The following is a 19,833-nucleotide window of genomic DNA, read 5'->3' as shown; positions in this document are numbered from 1 at the left end:
CTGTTCAGCTAGAACCTCCCGGTGTGCACAGGTAACTGAACTGATACATCTGCTGTTCAGCTAAAACCTCCCGGTGTGCACAGGTAACTGAACTGATACATCTGCTGTTCAGCTAGAACCTCCTGGTGTGCACAGGTAACTGAACTGATACATCTGCTGTTCAGCTAGAACCTCCCGGTGTGCACAGGTAACTGAACTGATACATCTCCTGTTCAGCTAGAACCTCCTGGTGTGCACAGGTAACTGAACTGATACATCTGCTGTTCAGCTAGAACCTCCTGGTGTGCACAGGTAACTGATCTGATACATCTGCTGTTCAGCTAGAACCTCCCGGTGTGCACAGGTAACTGAAATGATACATCTGCTGTTCAGCTAGAACCTCCCGGTGTGCACAGGTAACTGATCTGATACATCTGTTGTTCAGCTAAAACCTCCCGGTGTGCACAGGTAACTGATCTGATACATCTGCTGTTCAGCTAGAACCTCCCGGTGTGCACAGGTAACTGAAGTGATACATCTCCTGTTCAGCTAAAACCTCCCGGTGTGCACAGGTAACTGAACTGATACATCTCCTGTTCAGCTAGAACCTCCCGGTGTGCACAGGTAACTGAACTGATACATCTGCTGTTCAGCTAGAACCTCCTGGTGTGCACAGGTAACTGAACTGATACATCTCCTGTTCAGCTAAAACCTCCCGGTGTGCACAGGTAACTGAACTGATACATCTCCTGTTCAGCTAGAACCTCCCGGTGTGCACAGGTAACTGAACTGATACATCTGCTGTTCAGCTAGAACCTCCTGGTGTGCACAGGTAACTGAACTGATACATCTGCTGTTCAGCTAGAACCTCCCGGTGTGCACAGGTAACTGAACTGATACATCTGCTGTTCAGCTAGAACCTCCCGGTGTGCACAGGTAACTGAACTGATACATCTGCTGTTCAGCTAGAACCTCCCGGTGTGCACAGGTAACTGAACTGATACATCTCCTGTTCAGCTAGAACCTCCCGGTGTGCACAGGTAACTGATCTGATACATCTGCTGTTCAGCTAAAACGTCCTGGTGTGCACAGGTAACTGAACTGATACATCTGCTGTTCAGCTAAAACCTCCTGGTGTGCACAGGTAACTGAACTGATACATCTCCTGTTCAGCTAAAACCTCCCGGTGTGCACAGGTAACTGAACTGATACATCTCCTGTTCAGCTAGAACCTCCCGGTGTGCACAGGTAACTGAACTGATACATCTCCTGTTGAGCTAAAACCTCCCGGTGTGCACAGGTAACTGAACTGATACATCTCCTGTTCAGCTAAAACCTCCCGGTGTGCACAGGTAACTGAACTGATACATCTCCTGTTCAGCTAGAACCTCCCGGTGTGCACAGGTAACTGAACTGATACATCTCCTGTTGAGCTAAAACCTCCCGGTGTGCACAGGTAACTGAACTGATACATCTCCTGTTGAGCTAAAACCTCCCGGTGTGCACAGGTAACTGAACTGATACATCTGCTGTTCAGCTAGAACCTCCCGGTGTGCACAGGTAACTGAACTGATACATCTGCTGTTCAGCTAGAACCTCCCGGTGTGCACAGGTAACTGATCTGATACATCTCCTGTTCAGCTAGAACCTCCCGGTGTGCACAGGTAACTGAACTGATACATCTGCTGTTCAGCTAGAACCTCCCGGTGTGCACAGGTAACTGAACTGATACATCTCCTGTTCAGATAAAACCTCCCGGTGTGCACAGGTAACTGAACTGATACATCTCCTGTTCAGCTAAAACCTCCTGGTGTGCACAGGTAACTGAACTGATACATCTGCTGGAAAACAGACACAAAGCCTGGGCTCTGTGACACGAAAGGCCAAGAAGCAACAAATGTAACCCCTCCGCCATATTTCATCACAGTCCGGAGGAAGTGAACAAAAAACGACAGCTAATGCTCGACATTTCCACCCGTCCCGGGTCTTTTTCATATTGTCACTATGGGGAAAGTGAGAATATACATAAGAATTTGCATGTTCTGCACAGTATATGCCATGAATAAATGCAGATAATTCAAGGTAATATCATCCAGAAAGAAAAGCATAAATGCAAATAAATGAAATATATACATAGTCAAGGTTGCACGAGTCTTTGCATTAATAGAGGACTGGCAAAGCATAATACAATATACACAGCGGTGGAGGCTCTGTAGATAGAGGAATGCAGTCATAGGCGCAGTGCTCTGGTCAATGGGAGAGCACAGGGTAGTGGGGAAAGAAGGATGTTTAATAAAACCAGCATCATCTTGAAATTCTGCGGGTGAGTGCAGTTATTTCTCCTCCCAAACTGCACCCCCCTCACCAACGCTGGATCTCGCTAAGTATTTGGGGTTTGTGACAGACGTAGTTCCTACAGTTATGGGAGATACATTTTTGGCATCGTTATCACAAGGGAAATGACATGCATGTACTTACGTAACTGTGTGGGGTGAGCATCAGCACCAAATTAATATTGACCCAATGCATGGGGTGGTGTATGCCATTTTAAGGCTAAAATCATGATAGGAAATATGGCATTAATATCTGGGACCTCCGGGAGTACAGAAATCCTGAAGATAGCGGATCTCATAATTTTTGAGACCCTAGTCTCATGTCAATGACCCGCTGCCATCTGAGATCACCAGGGGGGAATGTGGGTATGACTCTTATGACCCTTATCTAATAAATACAGATTCCTAGGTATCGGGAAGATACCACTCGCTGTAGGATTGTTCCATTTTCCTATTGGAGCGCTTCCCTCCAGAAGAAATGTGCCAACCCTGCAGCCACAGGTCGAGTACTTTCTATTTGTTTATCCTTTATATGTTAGGTGACTGTGTTTTTTGTATTGTTTTTCCTTGTAACATCTTTTGTATATTTTATAAACACTGCCTACTTTTCAGATTATATATATATCATGTAATAGGTTTGTTCCTCTTACTCTATAAACCGCATCCCTAAAGCCTTGTGCAGCCAAACGTTACCAGTAACGGGCATCCGATCGGCCTGTATAAGGGATTGCTGATGGCAGCTAGTTTCTATTGGGTTACTGTGGAGATTGGCAGTGACCGTACCGAGGTGTGTGTGTATATGTATATATATATATATATATATATATATACACATACATATATACTGCTCAAAAAAAAGGGGAACACTAAACTAAAATACCATTCTGTTGTTTCAGTGTTCCCTTTGTTTTTTTGAGCAGTATATATATATATGTATATATGTACAGTATATGTATAGCTATATACCATGCATTGGAATTGGGTGTGAATATGCTATATGCTCACTTGACCTAGTAGATAAAGCAGCCATTGCCTCGTCCATCAGTTTTCTGTCAATTGCGTATTGTCTTGACAATTGGGGGCAGTGGAGTGCTCTGCCTGACAAATTGGTGGCAGATTGGTGGGATATCTGGGTGATCTCCCGGGCTGTCTCTGTGGCAGATTGGTGGGATATCTGCGTGATCTCCCGGGCTGTCTCTGTGGCAGATTGGTGGGATATCTGCGTGATCTCCCGGGCTGTCTCTGTGACAGATTGGTGGGATATCTGCGTGATCTCCCGGTCTCTGTGACAGATTGGTGGGATATCTGCGTGATCTCCCGGTCTCTGTGACAGATTGGTGGGATATCTGCGTGATCTCCCAGTCTCTGTGACAGATTGGTGGGATATCTGCGTGATCTCCCGGTCTCTGTGACAGATTGGTGGGATATCTGCGTGATCTCCCGGGCTGTCTCCGTGACAGATTGGTGAGACATCTGCGCGATCTCCCGGGCTGTCTCCGTGGCATATTGGTGGCATATCTGTGTGATCTCCCGGGCTGTCTCCGTGGCAGATTGGTGGGATATCTGTGTGATCTCCCGGTCTCTGTGACAGATTGGTGGGATATCTGCGTGATCTCCCGGTCTCTGTGACAGATTGGTGGGATATCTGCGTGATCTCCCGGTCTCTGTGGCAGATTGGTGGGATAACTGCGTGATCTCCCGGGCTGTCTCTGTGGCAGATTGGTGGGATATCTGGGTGATCTCCCGGGCTGTCTCTGTGGCAGATTGGTGGGATATCTGCGTGATCTCCCGGGCTGTCTCTGTGGCAGATTGGTGGGATATCTGGGTGATCTCCCGGGCTGTCTCTGTGACAGATTGGTGGGATATCTGCGTGATCTCCCGGTCTCTGTGACAGATTGGTGGGATATCTGCGTGATCTCCCGGTCTCTGTGTCAGATTGGTGGGATATCTGTGTGATCTCCCGGTCTCTGTGGCAGATTGGTGGGATATCTGCGTGATCTCCCGGTCTCTGTGGCAGATTGGTGGGATATCTGTGTGATCTCCCGGGCTGTCTCTGTGGCAGATTGGTGGGATATCTGCGTGATCTCCCGGGCTGTCTCTGTGGCAGATTGGTGGGATATCTGCTTGATCTCCCGGGCTGTCTCTGTGGCAGATTGGTGGGATATCTGTGTGATCTCCCGGTCTCTGTGACAGATTGGTGGGATATCTGCATGATCTCCCGGTCTCTGTGGCAGATTGGTGGGATATCTGCGTGATCTCCCGGGCTGTCTGTGTGACAGATTGGTGAGACATCTGCGCGATCTCCCGGGCTGTCTCCGTGGCATATTGGTGGGATATCTGCGTGATCTCCCGGGCTGTCTGTGTGACAGATTGGTGAGACATCTGCGCGATCTCCCGGGCTGTCTCTGTGGCAGATTGGTGGGATATCTGCGTGATCTCCCGGGCTGTCTGTGTGACAGATTGGTGGGATATCTGTGTGATCTCCCGGGCTGTCTCTGTGGCAGATTGGTGGGATATCTGCGTGATCTCCCGGGCTGTCTCTGTGGCAGTGTGGAGCCCCGCTAACGCTGTGTCGGTGCATTACCTTCAGGGACTCCACGCAGCTGGGATCTGGTCACAGGTAGGAGATCTTCTATTTGTCGTGACGCCACTCTCAGTATTGCGGTCAGCGGGGACCGCCACTGCAGATTAAGGGATGCCTGGGGCTGATGGTGGGTGCAGTCAGTATATTAGCCCCCTGAGAGTGAGGCAAGCCCCAGGCGCCGGTGTATGTGTGTGGGACCACAGGTCGCAGAATGACTCAAACACAGTCCAAGAAGTCTTTCAACGTGTTTACTCACTGTTTGGAGGTCACGGTGAGATGCCCGGGCGACACTGTGATAACCAGGTTGAACCAGGAATTCCAGGAGGCCGTTCTGAGGGTAGCTGTCCACTCGCCTTCCTTGCACTCTTTCTGTTTTAGGAGGATCCTTTGCTTGAAGCGTGGTAGGACCCCTCCAGGGAAGCTGTTACCACCCTGCTCCCCTCTCTCTGGCTCGTCTGCCGGCAGCGTGGCCTTGGTGGGATGGCTTCTGGCCCTGTCCCCTTATGGGCCTGGTGATTGCTGCTTGGCTCAAGCTCTGTGTAGTCGTGGTGAGGGCATGAAGTACCCCCCCACCTGTAGGTTAAGCAGCTCTGGATGATCTGCTGCCTGTACTGGGGATCTAGTTCCCCTTGTGTGCTCGGATACCGGGATCTCCGTACTCAGCCACCCTTCTCTCTGGATGGTTTTCAGGCCGACCCACGGTACTCCTTTCTCCCCCGCTTTCAGCTACTGCACTCCTCAGGACCTGTTGTTTCTTTGTTGAATTGGTCGGTGGTTGACCTCCACCTTGCTATGCACCCCAATTTGGGATGTATTCCATCTGTATAGATTTTGGCGTTTGGTGACTGTTCACATTGGGTCATCAGGCTTTGTCCACAGGCTATATATATACTTCATGCAGCATTTGCTTGGACCTGTCCCGCCCACAGCCATGACTCAGTCATGGGTACGGGACTGCAATAGACCAGGTGAGTGCTGCTGAGAGCAGTTCTGCTATTTATATGTGAGGCCGCATGGCACATTTTATAAAAATATTTTAGTGTAGGACTGCTTCAAATGAGATTTGCCGTGACGTGGCGAAGCAGCTCAAGAAATTGCAATTTTTTGCCAAAAATCTCAAAAAAAATTTTTATAATGCAGTTTGGAATATTTGATGCCTTAGTGCACATTGGTGCTGGCTCTTTGTTGTTTCTTTGTTGAATTGGTCGGTGGTTGACCTCCACCTTGCTATGCACCCCAATTTGGGATGTATTCCATCTGTATAGATTTTGGCGTTTGGTGACTGTTCACATTGGGTCATCAGGCTTTGTCCACAGGCTATATATATACTTCATGCAGCATTTGCTTGGACCTGTCCCGCCCACAGCCATGACTCAGTCATGGGTACGGGACTGCAATAGACCAGGTGAGTGCTGCTGAGAGCAGTTCTGCTATTTATATGTGAGGCCGCATGGCACATTTTATAAAAATATTTTAGTGTAGGACTGCTTCAAATGAGATTTGCCGTGACGTGGCGAAGCAGCTCAAGAAATTGCAATTTTTTGCCAAAAATCTCAAAAAAAATTTTTATAATGCAGTTTGGAATATTTGATGCCTTAGTGCACATTGGTGCTGGCTCTTTGTTGTTTCTTTGTTGAATTGGTCGGTGGTTGACCTCCACCTTGCTATGCACCCCAATTTGGGATGTATTCCATCTGTATAGATTTTGGCGTTTGGTGACTGTTCACATTGGGTCATCAGGCTTTGTCCACAGGCTATATATATACTTCATGCAGCATTTGCTTGGACCTGTCCCGCCCACAGCCATGACTCAGTCATGGGTACGGGACTGCAATAGACCAGGTGAGTGCTGCTGAGAGCAGTTCTGCTATTTATATGTGAGGCCGCATGGCACATTTTATAAAAATATTTTAGTGTAGGACTGCTTCAAATGAGATTTGCCGTGACGTGGCGAAGCAGCTCAAGAAATTGCAATTTTTTGCCAAAAATGTCAAAAAAATTTTTTATAATGCAGTTTGGAATATTTGATGCCTTAGTGCACATTGGTGCTGGCTCTTTGTTGTTTCTTTGTTGAATTGGTCGGTGGTTGACCTCCACCTTGCTATGCACCCCAATTTGGGATGTATTCCATCTGTATAGATTTTGGCGTTTGGTGACTGTTCACATTGGGTCATCAGGCTTTGTCCACAGGCTATATATATACTTCATGCAGCATTTGCTTGGACCTGTCCCGCCCACAGCCATGACTCAGTCATGGGTACGGGACTGCAATAGACCAGGTGAGTGCTGCTGAGAGCAGTTCTGCTATTTATATGTGAGGCCGCATGGCACATTTTATAAAAATATTTTAGTGTAGGACTGCTTCAAATGAGATTTGCCGTGACGTGGCGAAGCAGCTCAAGAAATTGCAATTTTTTGCCAAAAATCTCAAAAAAAATTTTTATAATGCAGTTTGGAATATTTGATGCCTTAGTGCACATTGGTGCTGGCTCTTTGTTGTTACTCCTCAGGACCTGTCTGACACGAGAGCTCCTCTGCTCCCTTCCACACACTTCAACTTCTTCCTCTCCACTCCCCTCTTTTTCTCTCTCTCTGCCCTGCTTCCTAGCAACTAGCCCCTGAACACACCCCTAGCTGGGAATTGAAAGTTAACCCCTTCTGGCTACCCAAGGGTCCCCTCTGGTGATGTGGGAGGCCTGATCACTATATGTTTGTGTGTGCGCCTCATCCTGGCCTTTGGAGATTACCTGGAAGCATTGCTCCCGCATGGGTGCAATACTCTGTGGTGCCTGACCAGGTCAGGGGCGCCACATTCCCCCTTAGTTATCATCAGCACGTCCTCGGGCTGCAAAGACAAGAGAAAAGAAAAGGTAAATACAAACTTTTCCCACACAGGGGCAATTATTTACATTTAAACATGCCAGGTACCATTCCACCACCAACCACCCACATGTCCGAACCCCACCCAAAAACCTCCAGGAGGTAGGTCGCCGGTCCTTTTGGTGACCAGGGCTGGGCCATCACATTCCCCAGACCTTTCCTCCAATCTTCCTCTCCTGAGGAGAGTGGTGTAAGGTAGGCCCCATAAACAGGCGTACCCGCTTCCGAGTGTTGGAGGGCAGGCCCCATAAACAGGCGTGCCCCCTTGTTGGTGCAGAGCCATGCCCCTCAACAGGCAGACTCTGTGGTTGATACCAAGGAGGCAACTTTTTACAATGCAAAGTTTGTGGTTAAAGCCAGTTCATAACCAGTGGGCTAACATTTTAAGGAGGTCTCACAATAGTCCTTGTGGGCACATTTCGCTTAAACGTTACTTAACTATAACAGGTTAAACATTACATTTCATACCGTTACTTTGAACTAAACTGTACTTTCTCTATAGCGTAATGGGAGCTGACCAAAGTTGCTGCGGGTTGACCTACGCAGTACTATACTGTCATCTGTCTGAGGTTGTGTCCTCCCACCCGATGTATGTGTCTCAATGTGAATAATAGGTGTGCTAGGTATTGATGCCAGTGCATGGTCTTCTGCTTCAGCTACATTTGGCTCTTCCAGGTTCTGAACAGGTTCTTCTGGGTCTCTTACTTCTCCTGATTGAGGGAATGTAATAACCGGAATAACTACTGCTCCATTGTATTGAGGCCAACTTGCTGGAAAATCTCCAAGTACAGTATGGATCATCTTTTCTTTTGGTTCTTGAACTGGCAAAGGGTTGGGACTTTCTTCAGGGATTCTTAGTTGTTCAGGACATTTCTTTAGGCGATCTCTAGAAACGATAGCTGTTGTTTTTCCTCCATCCTTGCTGATACGGCATGTCTTTTCATTGCTAAGCGTCGATGGTAACACAGTATAGGGTTCTTCTTCCCAGTGATTGTCAAGTTTATGATGTCTTCTCTTTCTCTTGAGAACTATATCTCCTGGCATCAAAGGAACAGCAGGTGCTTTCCGATTGTAGGCCTTTTCTTGTTTCTCACGCTGCTGAGTCAGGCTTCGCTCCACACACTCTTGTACTTTCTTGTATTGGGCTTGGCGGTTGGAATCCCAATCAGCACCTTGTAGATGGTCTTCAGGGGTCTCAACTCCCATTTCCAGATCTACTGGCAATCTCCCTGGTCTGGCCCTCATCAGGTATGCCGGTGTGCAGTTCGTGGAACTCACAGGGATGTTGTTATACATGTCCACTAGATCGGGCAGCTTTTCCGGCCACTGACTTCGTTCTTCTAGTGGGAGCGTCTTCAGAAGGTCGAGAATGATGTGGTTCATCTTCTCACACATGCCATTGGTCTGGGGATGGTAAGGCGTAGTACGGATCTTCTGGCAGCCGTATAGGTTACAAAACTCCTTAAACACTTCAGCTTCAAAGGCTGGTCCTTGGTCAGTGAGCACTTGATCTGGATAGCCATGTGGTCGACAGAAGTGTGTTTGGAAAGCTTTGGCTGCAGTTTGACCTGTCAAGTCCTTGACTGGTACTACCACCAGGAATCTGGAGTAGTGGTCAACCATAGTGAGAGCGTAGTTGTAGCCTTGTCTGCTGGGTGCCAACTTTACATGGTCCAGGGCCACGATCTCCAGAGGCCGTTTAGTTTGGATTGGCTGGAGTGGTGCTCTCTGGCTGTGCTGGTCTTTTCTTCTAAGATTGCAGGGCCCGCAGTTTCGACACCACTTCTCTAGGGCGGATCTCATACCCACCCAGTAGAATCTTACTTTAAGTAGGGCCTCCAGTTTCTTCCAACCAAAGTGGCCTGCACCATTGTGATAGGCTTCTAGCACCATCCTCGTATCCTTCTGTGGTACAATCACTTGCCACACCTTCTCATGCGTCCTCGGGTCAATGATGCTCCTGTAAAGTTTGTCTTGATAGATGAATAATCGACCCCTCTCCTTCCATAGGTACTGTGCCTCAGGTGGGGCTCCTTTGTCAAGGCTGGCGCCAGGCTGGCTGATCAGTTTCTTTACCAAGCCTACCGCTGGATCATTTTCCTGGGTCTCCTTCCAGTTGTAGTGAGGTAGTGGGTTCAGGGTCACCTCTTGGCGGTTGGCACGCGACTGCCGACACTGTGTTGCTCCATGGCGATGGAACGCTGGCAGCTCAATCTCTTCAAGATCATCTTCATCTTCCCCCTCGTCTGCTAGGTGAGGCATCCTGGACAGAGCATCTGCGTTGCCGTTCTTGCGGCCAGCTCGATACTTGACAGTAAAGTCATAATTCGCCAGTCGGGCTACCCAACGCTGCTCCATGGCACCCAATTTAGCAGTATCCAAGTGGGTCAGGGGGTTGTTGTCCGTGAAGACAGTGAATTTGGTGGCTGCCAGGTAGTGCTTGAACCGCTCTGTGATAGCCCATACCATGGCCAGGAACTCTAGCTTGAATGAGCTATAATTCTCTGGGTTTCTTTCAGTAGGCCTGAGCTTCCTGCTGGCGTAAGCAATCACACGCTCTTTGCCTCCCTGCACCTGTGAAAGCACTGCTCCCAGTCCCACATTACTGGCATCGGTATACAGTACGAATGGCAGACTGTAGTCAGGGTAGGCTAGGATCTCTTCACCCGTCAAGGCCCCTTTCATTTGTCTGAAGGAGTGTTCTTCTGCTTTTCCCCAGTGAAATGGCGGGCCGGAGATCTTTCCTTTCTTCTTTGGGTGGCCTACCAGGAGCTCTTGCAAAGGCGCTGCCATTTTCGTGTAGCCCTTGATGAACCTTCTGTAGTAGCCTACCAAGCCAAGGAACTGACGTACCTCCCGGACGGTAGTAGGTGTGGGCCATTCCTGGATGACTGTGACCTTCTCTGGGTCCGGTGCTACTCCTTCTGCACTGACCACGTGACCTAGGTACTGGACCTTTGGCTTCAGTAGATGGCACTTGGATGGTTTCAGCTTCATTCCATATCGGGATAGTGCTTCAAAGACTTCAGCCAGGTGTTTCAGGTGGTCCTCGTAGGTCTTGGAGTACACGATGACATCATCCAGGTAGAGCAGGACGGTTTCAAAGTTGAGGTGCCCTAGGCAGCATTCCATAAGCCTCTGGAAGGTCCCGGGGGCATTGCAGAGTCCAAATGGCATGCTGTTGAACTCACAGAGGCCCATTGGGGTGGTGAAGGCCGTCTTCTCCCGATCTTCTTCTGCTACAGATACTTGCCAGTAGCCACTAGTAAGATCTAGGGTAGAAAAGTAGTTAGAGGCTTTCAAGGCAGCGAGGGATTCCTCTATCCTTGGCAAAGGGTAGGCATCCTTGTGTGTTATCTGATTTATCCGTCTGTAATCCACACACATCCTCATCGTGCCATCCTTCTTTCTTACCAGGACCAGGGGAGCCGCCCAGGGGCTACAACTGTCCCTTATGACGCCTGCCTCCTTCATGTCCTTCAGCATGTCCTTTGTGCGCTGGTAATGGGCTGGTGGAATAGGCCTATGTCTTTCCTTAATGGGAGGATGACTGCCTGTGGGTATGTGATGTTGCACCCCTTTGATCCTACCAAAGTCTAGTGGGTTCTTACTAAAGACCTGCTCGTATTCCTGCACGACCCTGTAAACCCCATGTTTCTGGTAGACGGGTGTAGAGTCAGTCCCCACGTGTAGTTTCTGGCACCAATCTTCTAACTGCTTTTGGGAGGTCTCACCCTCTTTTGAGTCAGCTTGTGTCAGGGGACCTACAGGTGTTATGGCGTCATCTGAGCATGTAAACAGTTTGGCTATGGTAGCGTACCTTGGTAGTCTGGCTTCCTCCTCCCCACAGTTCAACACTCGTACAGGCACTCGTCCCTTGTGTACATCAACTACCCCCCTGGCTGTCAGAATCGTGGGCCAGTGGTCTGAATGAGTGGGCTCTAGTACAGCCTGGTAATCCTGTCCTCTGAGACCTACCGCTGCTCTACACCACATCATCATTTCACTCCGTGGGGGTATCACAATGGGGTTAGCATCCATCACCCGTACACTACCAATCTCACCGCCAGTCTGTTTTACCTGTTGCTTCCTCAGAATGATTCGGATCTCCTTTTGCAAGGCTCTTTGCGACCTGCCCTCAGCACCCTCAACAATCTGGTGAAGCAACAACAACACTTCCCCTAAGCAATTTTCTATGACATTAGTGCCTAAAATCATTTGCGGGTTCCTTTCTCTAATATCAGTGTCCACAACAATCAGTCCTTGTCCCTTCATTTCCTGCCTTCCCACCTTTATGGTTACCTCTTTGACCCCGATCTGGTCTATAGGCTGTCCGTTGGCAGCATAGATGGTGAGGGAGGGGTCCGGTGGTCGGAGATCGTCGTCCGACCAAAACCTCCGATAAAGGACATACGGGATCGTGGTGACCTGAGAGCCGGTGTCCAATAATGCCGGGGTAGGGATCCCGTCCAGGACGATGGACAGGACAGGACGTCCACCCACGTACTGATCACAGCAGCGACCTGGGCCTGATCTTCTTAATCCTGAGGACTGGCCCCCGGCCCCAGGTTTGGCTCGTTTAAAGGACAGGCCCTTGCATAGTGTCCCGCCTCCTGGCAACGACGACAGATGGGTTGTCCAGATGAGTCATAGCGATCACTGCTCCTGCCTCGGGTTGGGGGACCTCTTCTCCTCCGCATCCAAGGGACGTCCTCTGGGTTGTCAGCTAGCAGGATCCGATGAGGGACTTTGGTCTCTGAGGGCAACTGCATTGCTTTCAGGATTTGTGCGACGTCCTTAGTGAGCTGTTGCACCTGGGAGGATAGCGTACTTATGGTCTCTGCTAGCGCGTTGAGTCCTTTTGCAGTTATTAGGGTCTGCGAGGAGGATTCCGCTCCTGCAGCCGTGGAACTGGCAGGCCATGCTGGTGCGACGGGGTCTGTGTCCACAGGAGGTTGGAGTGCTTTCACTGCCCTGTCTTTCAGAATGGCAAAGTCCACGTCAGGGTGTTCCAGGGACCACAGCTTCATCTGCTTCCCATCCTCAGGAGAGCGCAGGCCCCGCAAGAATTGTTCCTTCATCATCCGGTTTCCTTCCTGATCACTGACAGGGTCCACCAGCTTGAGAGCCCGTAGTGCAGCCTGCAGCCTGAGGGCATAAGCTCTTATGCTATCTTGGGGCTTCTGCCGGCAGTTATAGAAGTCCGTCCTCAGCTCTCCCTCGGTGCGGTGTTCAAAAGCAGCTGCTAGTTTGGCAAAGATGGTCTCAACAGAGCTCCGGTCATCATTGGTCCAGGACTCAGCTTCCAATTCTGCTGCTTCAGTCAATTGTCCCAGCACCACAGCGGCCCTCTGCTTACCAGTCATCGCGTGCATGTCTAGCAGGGTGTTGATCTTCTTCTTAAACCCGGTCAGCGTGTCTATTTTACCGGCGTATTGGGGCAGCCATTGCGCTCCTGGGACATACAGCAAGGAAACTGGCATTATGGGGGAGATTTCAGCCGGCGCGGCTGCGACCGCGGCACCGGCACCAGGCGCTGCTGCGTCCAGCGCGACGGGGGCTGGCATCGCTTGGGCTGCGTCGCCCTGACCAGGGGCATTACCTCCTGCAGCGTCCATTTTTCTTCAAAAATCTGCGCGCCCCCTTTCCACTTCCTGGGTCAGAACGCTCTCTGAATTGTGGGGATTCTGGGGCGGCCACACCTCTTCGTGGGCGGTGCTCTTCTCCCTCGCGCGGGCTGCAGCGCGCGCTTTTGAAGATGGCAATATGGCGGCGGTTCAATTTTTTTGCGGTCGGACCTCTGAGGCACACGGTCACCTGTCTGAACAGGTCTAGTCCTTATCCTGTTCGTGACGCCAGATGTGGAGCCCCGCTAACGCTGTGTCGGTGCATTACCTTCAGGGACTCCACGCAGCTGGATCTGGTCACAGGTAGGAGATCTTCTATTTGTCGTGACGCCACTCTCAGTATTGCGGTCAGCGGGGACCGCCACTGCAGATTAAGGGATGCCTGGGGCTGATGGTGGGTGCAGTCAGTATATTAGCCCCCTGAGAGTGAGGCAAGCCCCAGGCCCCGGTGTATGTGTGTGGGACCACAGGTCGCAGAATGACTCAAACACAGTCCAAGAAGTCTTTCAACGTGTTTACTCACTGTTTGGAGGTCACGGTGAGATGCCCGGGCGACACTGTGATAACCAGGGTGAACCAGGAATTCCAGGAGGCCGTTCTGAGGGTAGCTGTCCACTCGCCTTCCTTGCACTCTTTCTGTTTTAGGAGGGTCCTTTGCTTGAAGCGTGGTAGGACCCCTCCAGGGAAGCTGTTACCACCCTGCTCCCCTCTCTCTGGCTCGTCTGCCGGCAGCGTGGCCTTGGTGGGATGGCTTCTGGCCCTGTCCCCTTATGGGCCTGGTGATTGCTGCTTGGCTCAAGCTCTGTGTAGTCGTGGTGAGGGCATGAAGTACCCCCCCCACCTGTAGGTTAAGCAGCTCTGGATGATCTGCTGCCTGTACTGGGGATCTAGTTCCCCTTGTGTGCTCGGATACCGGGATCTCCGTACTCAGCCACCCTTCTCTCTGGATGGTTTTCAGGCCGACCCACGGTACTCCTTTCTCCCCCGCTTTCAGCTACTGCACTCCTCAGGACCTGTCTGACACGAGAGCTCCTCTGCTCCCTTCCACACACTTCAACTTCTTCCTCTCCACTCCCCTCTTTTTCTCTCTCTCTGCCCTGCTTCCTAGCAACCAGCCCCTGAACACACCCCTAGCTGGGAATTGAAAGTTAACTCCTTCTGGCTACCCAAGGGTCCCCTCTGGTGATGTGGGAGGCCTGATCACTATATGTTTGTGTGTGCGCCTCATCCTGGCCTTTGGAGATTACCTGGAAGCATTGCTCCCGCATGGGTGCAATACTCTGTGGTGCCTGACCAGGTCAGGGGCGCCACAGCAGATTGGTGGGATATCTGCGTGATCTCCCGGGCTGTCTCTGTGGCAGATTGGTGGGATATCTGCGTGATCTCCCGGTCTCTGTGACAGATTGGTGGGATATCTGTGTGATCTCCCGGTCTCTGTGACAGATTGGTGGGATATCTGCGTGATCTCCCGGTCTCTGTGACAGATTGGTGGAATATCTGCGTGATCTCCCGGGCTGTCTCTGTGACAGATTGGTGGGATATCTGCGTGATCTCCTGGTCTCTGTGACAGATTGGTGGGATATCTGCGTGATCTCCCGGTCTCTGTGACAGATTGGTGGGAAATCTGCGTGATCTCCCGGTCTCTGTGACAGATTGGTGGGATATCTGCGTGATCTCCCGGTCTCTGTGACAGATTGGTGGGATATCTGCGTGATCTCCCGGTCTCTGTGACAGATTGGTGGAATATCTGCGTGATCTCCCGGGCTGTCTCTGTGACAGATTGGAGGGGTATCTGCGTGATCTCCCGGGCTGTCTCTGTGGCAGATTGGTGGGATATCTGCGTGATCTCCCGGTCTCTGTGACAGATTGGTGGGATATCTGTGTGATCTCCCGGTCTCTGTGACAGATTGGTGGGATATCTGCGTGATCTCCCGGTCTCTGTGACAGATTGGTGGAATATCTGCGTGATCTCCCGGGCTGTCTCTGTGACAGATTGGTGGGATATCTGCGTGATCTCCTGGTCTCTGTGACAGATTGGTGGGATATCTGCGTGATCTCCCGGTCTCTGTGACAGATTGGTGGGAAATCTGCGTGATCTCCCGGTCTCTGTGACAGATTGGTGGGATATCTGCGTGATCTCCCGGTCTCTGTGACAGATTGGTGGGATATCTGCGTGATCTCCCGGACTGTCTCTGTGGCAGATTGGAGGGGTATCTGTGTGATCTCCCGGGCTGTCTCCGTGACAGATTGGTGGGATATCTGCGTGATCTCCCGGGCTGTCTCTGTGGCAGATTGGTGGGATATCTGCGTGATCTCCCGGGCTGTCTCTGTGACAGATTGGTGGGATATCTGCGTGATCTCCCGGTCTCTGTGACAGATTGGTGGGATATCTGCGTGATCTCCCGGGCTGTCTCTGTGACAGATTGGTGGGATATCTGCGTGATCTCCTGGTCTCTGTGACAGATTGGTGGGATATCTGCGTGATCTCCCGGTCTCTGTGACAGATTGGTGGGATATCTGCGTGATCTCCCGGTCTCTGTGACAGATTGGTGTGATATCTGCGTGATCTCCCGGTCTCTGTGACAGATTGGTGGGATATCTGCGTGATCTCCCGGTCTCTGTGACAGATTGGTGGGATATCTGCGTGATCTCCCGGTCTCTGTGACAGATTGGTGGGATATCTGCGTGATCTCCCGGTCTCTGTAACAGATTGGTGGGATATCTGCGTGATCTCCCGGTCTCTGTGACAGATTGGTGGGATATCTGCGTGATCTCCCAGTCTCTGTGACAGATTGGTGGGATATCTGCGTGATCTCCCGGTCTCTGTGACAGATTGGTGGGATATCTGCGTGATCTCCTGGTCTCTGTGACAGATTGGTGGGATATCTGCGTGATCTCCCGGTCTCTGTGACAGATTGGTGGGATATCTGCGTGATCTCCCGGTCTCTGTGACAGATTGGTGGGATATCTGCGTGATCTTCCGGTCTCTGTGACAGATTGGTGGGATATCTGCGTGATCTCCCGGTCTCTGTGACAGATTGGTGGGATATCTGCGTGATCTCCCGGTCTCTGTGACAGATTGGTGGGATATCTGCGTGATCTCCCGGTCTCTGTGACAGATTGGTGGGATATCTGCGTGATCTCCCGGTCTCTGTGACAGATTGGTGGGATATCTGCGTGATCTCCCGGTCTCTGTGACAGATTGGTGGGATATCTGCGTGTTCTCCCGGGCTGTCTCTGTGACAGATTGGTGGGATATCTGCGTGTTCTCCCGGGCTGTCTGTGTGACAGATTGGTGGGATATCTGCGTGTTCTCCCGGGCTGTCTGTGTGACAGATTGGTGGGATATCTGCGTGATCTCCCGGTCTCTGTGACAGATTTGGTGGGATATCTGCGTGATCTCCCGGTCTCTGTGACAGATTGGTGGGATATCTGCATGATCTCCCGGTCTCTGTGACAGATTGGTGGGATATCTGCGTGATCTCCCGGTCTCTGTGACAGATTGGTGGGATATCTGCGTGATCTCTCGGTCTCTGTGACAGATTGGTGGGATATCTGCGTGATCTCCCGGTCTCTGTGACAGATTGGTGGGATATCTGCGTGATCTCCCGGTCTCTGTGACAGATTGGTGGGATATCTGTGTGATCTCCCGGTCTCTGTGGCAGATTGGTGGGATATCTGCGTGATCTCCCGGTCTCTGTGACAGATTGGTGGGATATCTGCGTGATCTCCCGGTCTCTGTGACAGATTGGTGGGATATCTGTGTGATCTCCCGGGCTGTCTGTGTGGCAGTGTACTGCCCCGGGGCTCGGCCGGCTGCCGAGCCGCTCGGATCCATGCTCGTACGGTGGGTGGTGGCTCGAGCTCTTCCACGGACCCGGGGGTCACGTTTCTCTGAAAGGGGGGTTGGCGCTACACGTAGGGACTTCGGTGGGGAGTTCCACGGCCGAAGCTGCGGTGGTTTGTAGGAGATTTAAGTTCGTGACGCCACCCACGGGTTGTGGTGAATGGATGGACACCACCGCTGCCGTTGACTAGGCTCCTGGGGATGGTGTTGTGCAGTTTGGTGTTGATCCCTCCGTGGGTAGGGGGATGATGGTCCCGGGGGCCCGAGGGAGGTGCTGAGGCGAGGGAGTGGGTGCGTGCTGGGTGCTGATGCGGTGCGGTGCGCGGCCTGAAGGCACTGGTGTGCTCACTATGACACAACACACTGGAGTCTCTGGTAAACCAAACGGGATGGTGCACGGGGCCCGCAGCCGGCTGCAGCTTCTCCCTTCTCAGGTTGGTGGTTTCCGCCTTTCTCCTGCAGTGTGCCTTGGCGGTGGCTTTACCCTAATGGTTGGGCTGTTGTCTTCAGTCGGGTCTTATGTGGGAAGGGGCCTAAAGTCCAGTCCTCAATCAGTTGATTTGACTTAGCCTAGTTGTTTCTGGTCCTCATACTGGGTCTGAGTGCCCGGTTCCCCGGTTCGGTACCAGCGGGCCACCGCCCGTCCCCGTCCCTACGGCTCCAACCCAGACACCTGGTGTAGTCTTTGGCAGGCCTGGGCACAGGTCTGCCCTTGAACTTGACTCTCCTCACTCACTGTCAAGACTCCATTCTCAACTCCAAAAACTAAACTGTTTTCCCGCCTCCGGGCCTGTGAACTCCTCGGTGGGCGGAGCCAACCGCCTGGCTCCGCCCCCTGGCGTGAACATCAAACCTGGAGGGTGGTAACAAAGGTTTGTAGGTTGGCTGCTGTCACCTTTCTAAGGGGAGGGGGTGTGTGTTCATGGGACTACCTGGGACGACCTGACTAGTCCAGGGCGTCACAGCAGATTGGTGGGATATCTGCGTGATCTCCCAGTCTCTGTGACAGATTGGTGGGATATCTGCGTGATCTCCCACAATGCAATGCTCTCTACTGCCAGTATTCTGGGACATGTAGTCCTCTCTCACATACTGTCATGTGATTGGTGTAATTTCCCAGAATGCAAATGAGCCACATGAGCAAGTATCATACAGAGGCAGCAGTGCATGCTGGGAGATTGCAGCTCTGCGGTATAATCCTGGGCTGTCAGCTTCCATGGCCGTCTATGGCAGCGTTCACCATCCATTCTGGTTGCTAATGACTTATTCTGTGTGTTGCCATATACACAGTGACTGCTTTAGGAGCCTCATATTGCGGGGGACGCGCGGGGTCTTTGTTCTCAGGGTCTTTCCATTATGATTTCTCCTCTTAAGTTTCCAGCTGGATTTCTGCGCAGCTTCAATCCTGAAATTCCGACTTCCCCAGTAATAACACATAAGATATATGTCTGCAGAGCCACGCGCAGAACATGAGGGTGCAGCGCAGACCTGCTGCAGCGCAGAACATGAGGGTGCAGCGCAGAACATGAGGGTACAGCACAGAACATGAGGGTGCAGCGCAGACCTGCTGCAGCGCAGAACATGAGGGTGCAGCGCAGAACATGAGGGTGCAGCGCAGAACATGAGGGTGCAGCGCAGAACATGAGGGTGCAGCGCAGAACATGAGGGTGCAGCGCAGACCTGCTGCAGCGCAGAACATAAGGGTGCAGCGCAGAACATGAGGGTGCAGCGCAGACCTGCTGCAGCGCAGAACATGAGGGTGCAGAGCAGAACATGAGGGTACAGCACAGAACATGAGGGTGCAGCGCAGACCTGCTGCAGCGCAGAACATGAGGGTGCAGCGCAGACCTGCTGCAGCGCAGAACATGAGGGTGCAGCGCAGAACATGAGGGTGCAGCGCAGAACATGAGGGTGCAGCGCAGACCTGCTGCAGCGCAGAACATGAGGGTGCAGTGCAGACCTGCTGCAGCGCAGAACATGAGGGTGCAGCGCAGAACATGATGGTGCAGCGCAGAACATGAGGGTGCAGCACAGAACATGAGGGTACAGCGCTGAACATGAGGGTGCAGCGCAGACCTGCTGCAGCGCAGAACATAAGGGTGCAGCGCAGAACATGAGGGTGCAGCGCAGACCTGCTGCAGCGCAGAACATGAGGGTGCAGCGCAGAACATGAGGGTGCAGCGCAGACCTGCTGCAGCACAGAACATAAGGGTGCAGCGCAGAACATGAGGGTGCAGCGCAGACCTGCTGCAGCGCAGAACATGAATGTGCAGTGCAGACCTGCTGCAGCGCAGAACATGAGGGTGCAGCGCAGAACATGAGGGTGCAGCGCAGAACATGAGGGTGCAGCGCAGAACATGAGGGTGCAGCGCAGACCTGCTGCAGCGCAGAACATGAGGGTGCAGTGCAGACCTGCTGCAGCGCAGAACATGAGGGTGCAGCGCAGAACATGATGGTGCAGCGCAGAACATGAGGGTGCAGCACAGAACATGAGGGTACAGCGCTGAACATGAGGGTGCAGCGCAGACCTGCTGCAGCGCAGAACATAAGGGTGCAGCGCAGAACATGAGGGTGCAGCGCAGA

Source organism: Anomaloglossus baeobatrachus, chromosome 4, assembly GCF_048569485.1.
Source record: "Anomaloglossus baeobatrachus isolate aAnoBae1 chromosome 4, aAnoBae1.hap1, whole genome shotgun sequence".
In the NCBI taxonomy this organism is placed as follows: domain Eukaryota; kingdom Metazoa; phylum Chordata; class Amphibia; order Anura; family Aromobatidae; genus Anomaloglossus; species Anomaloglossus baeobatrachus.
Note: the sequence above shows the minus strand (reverse complement) of the source record.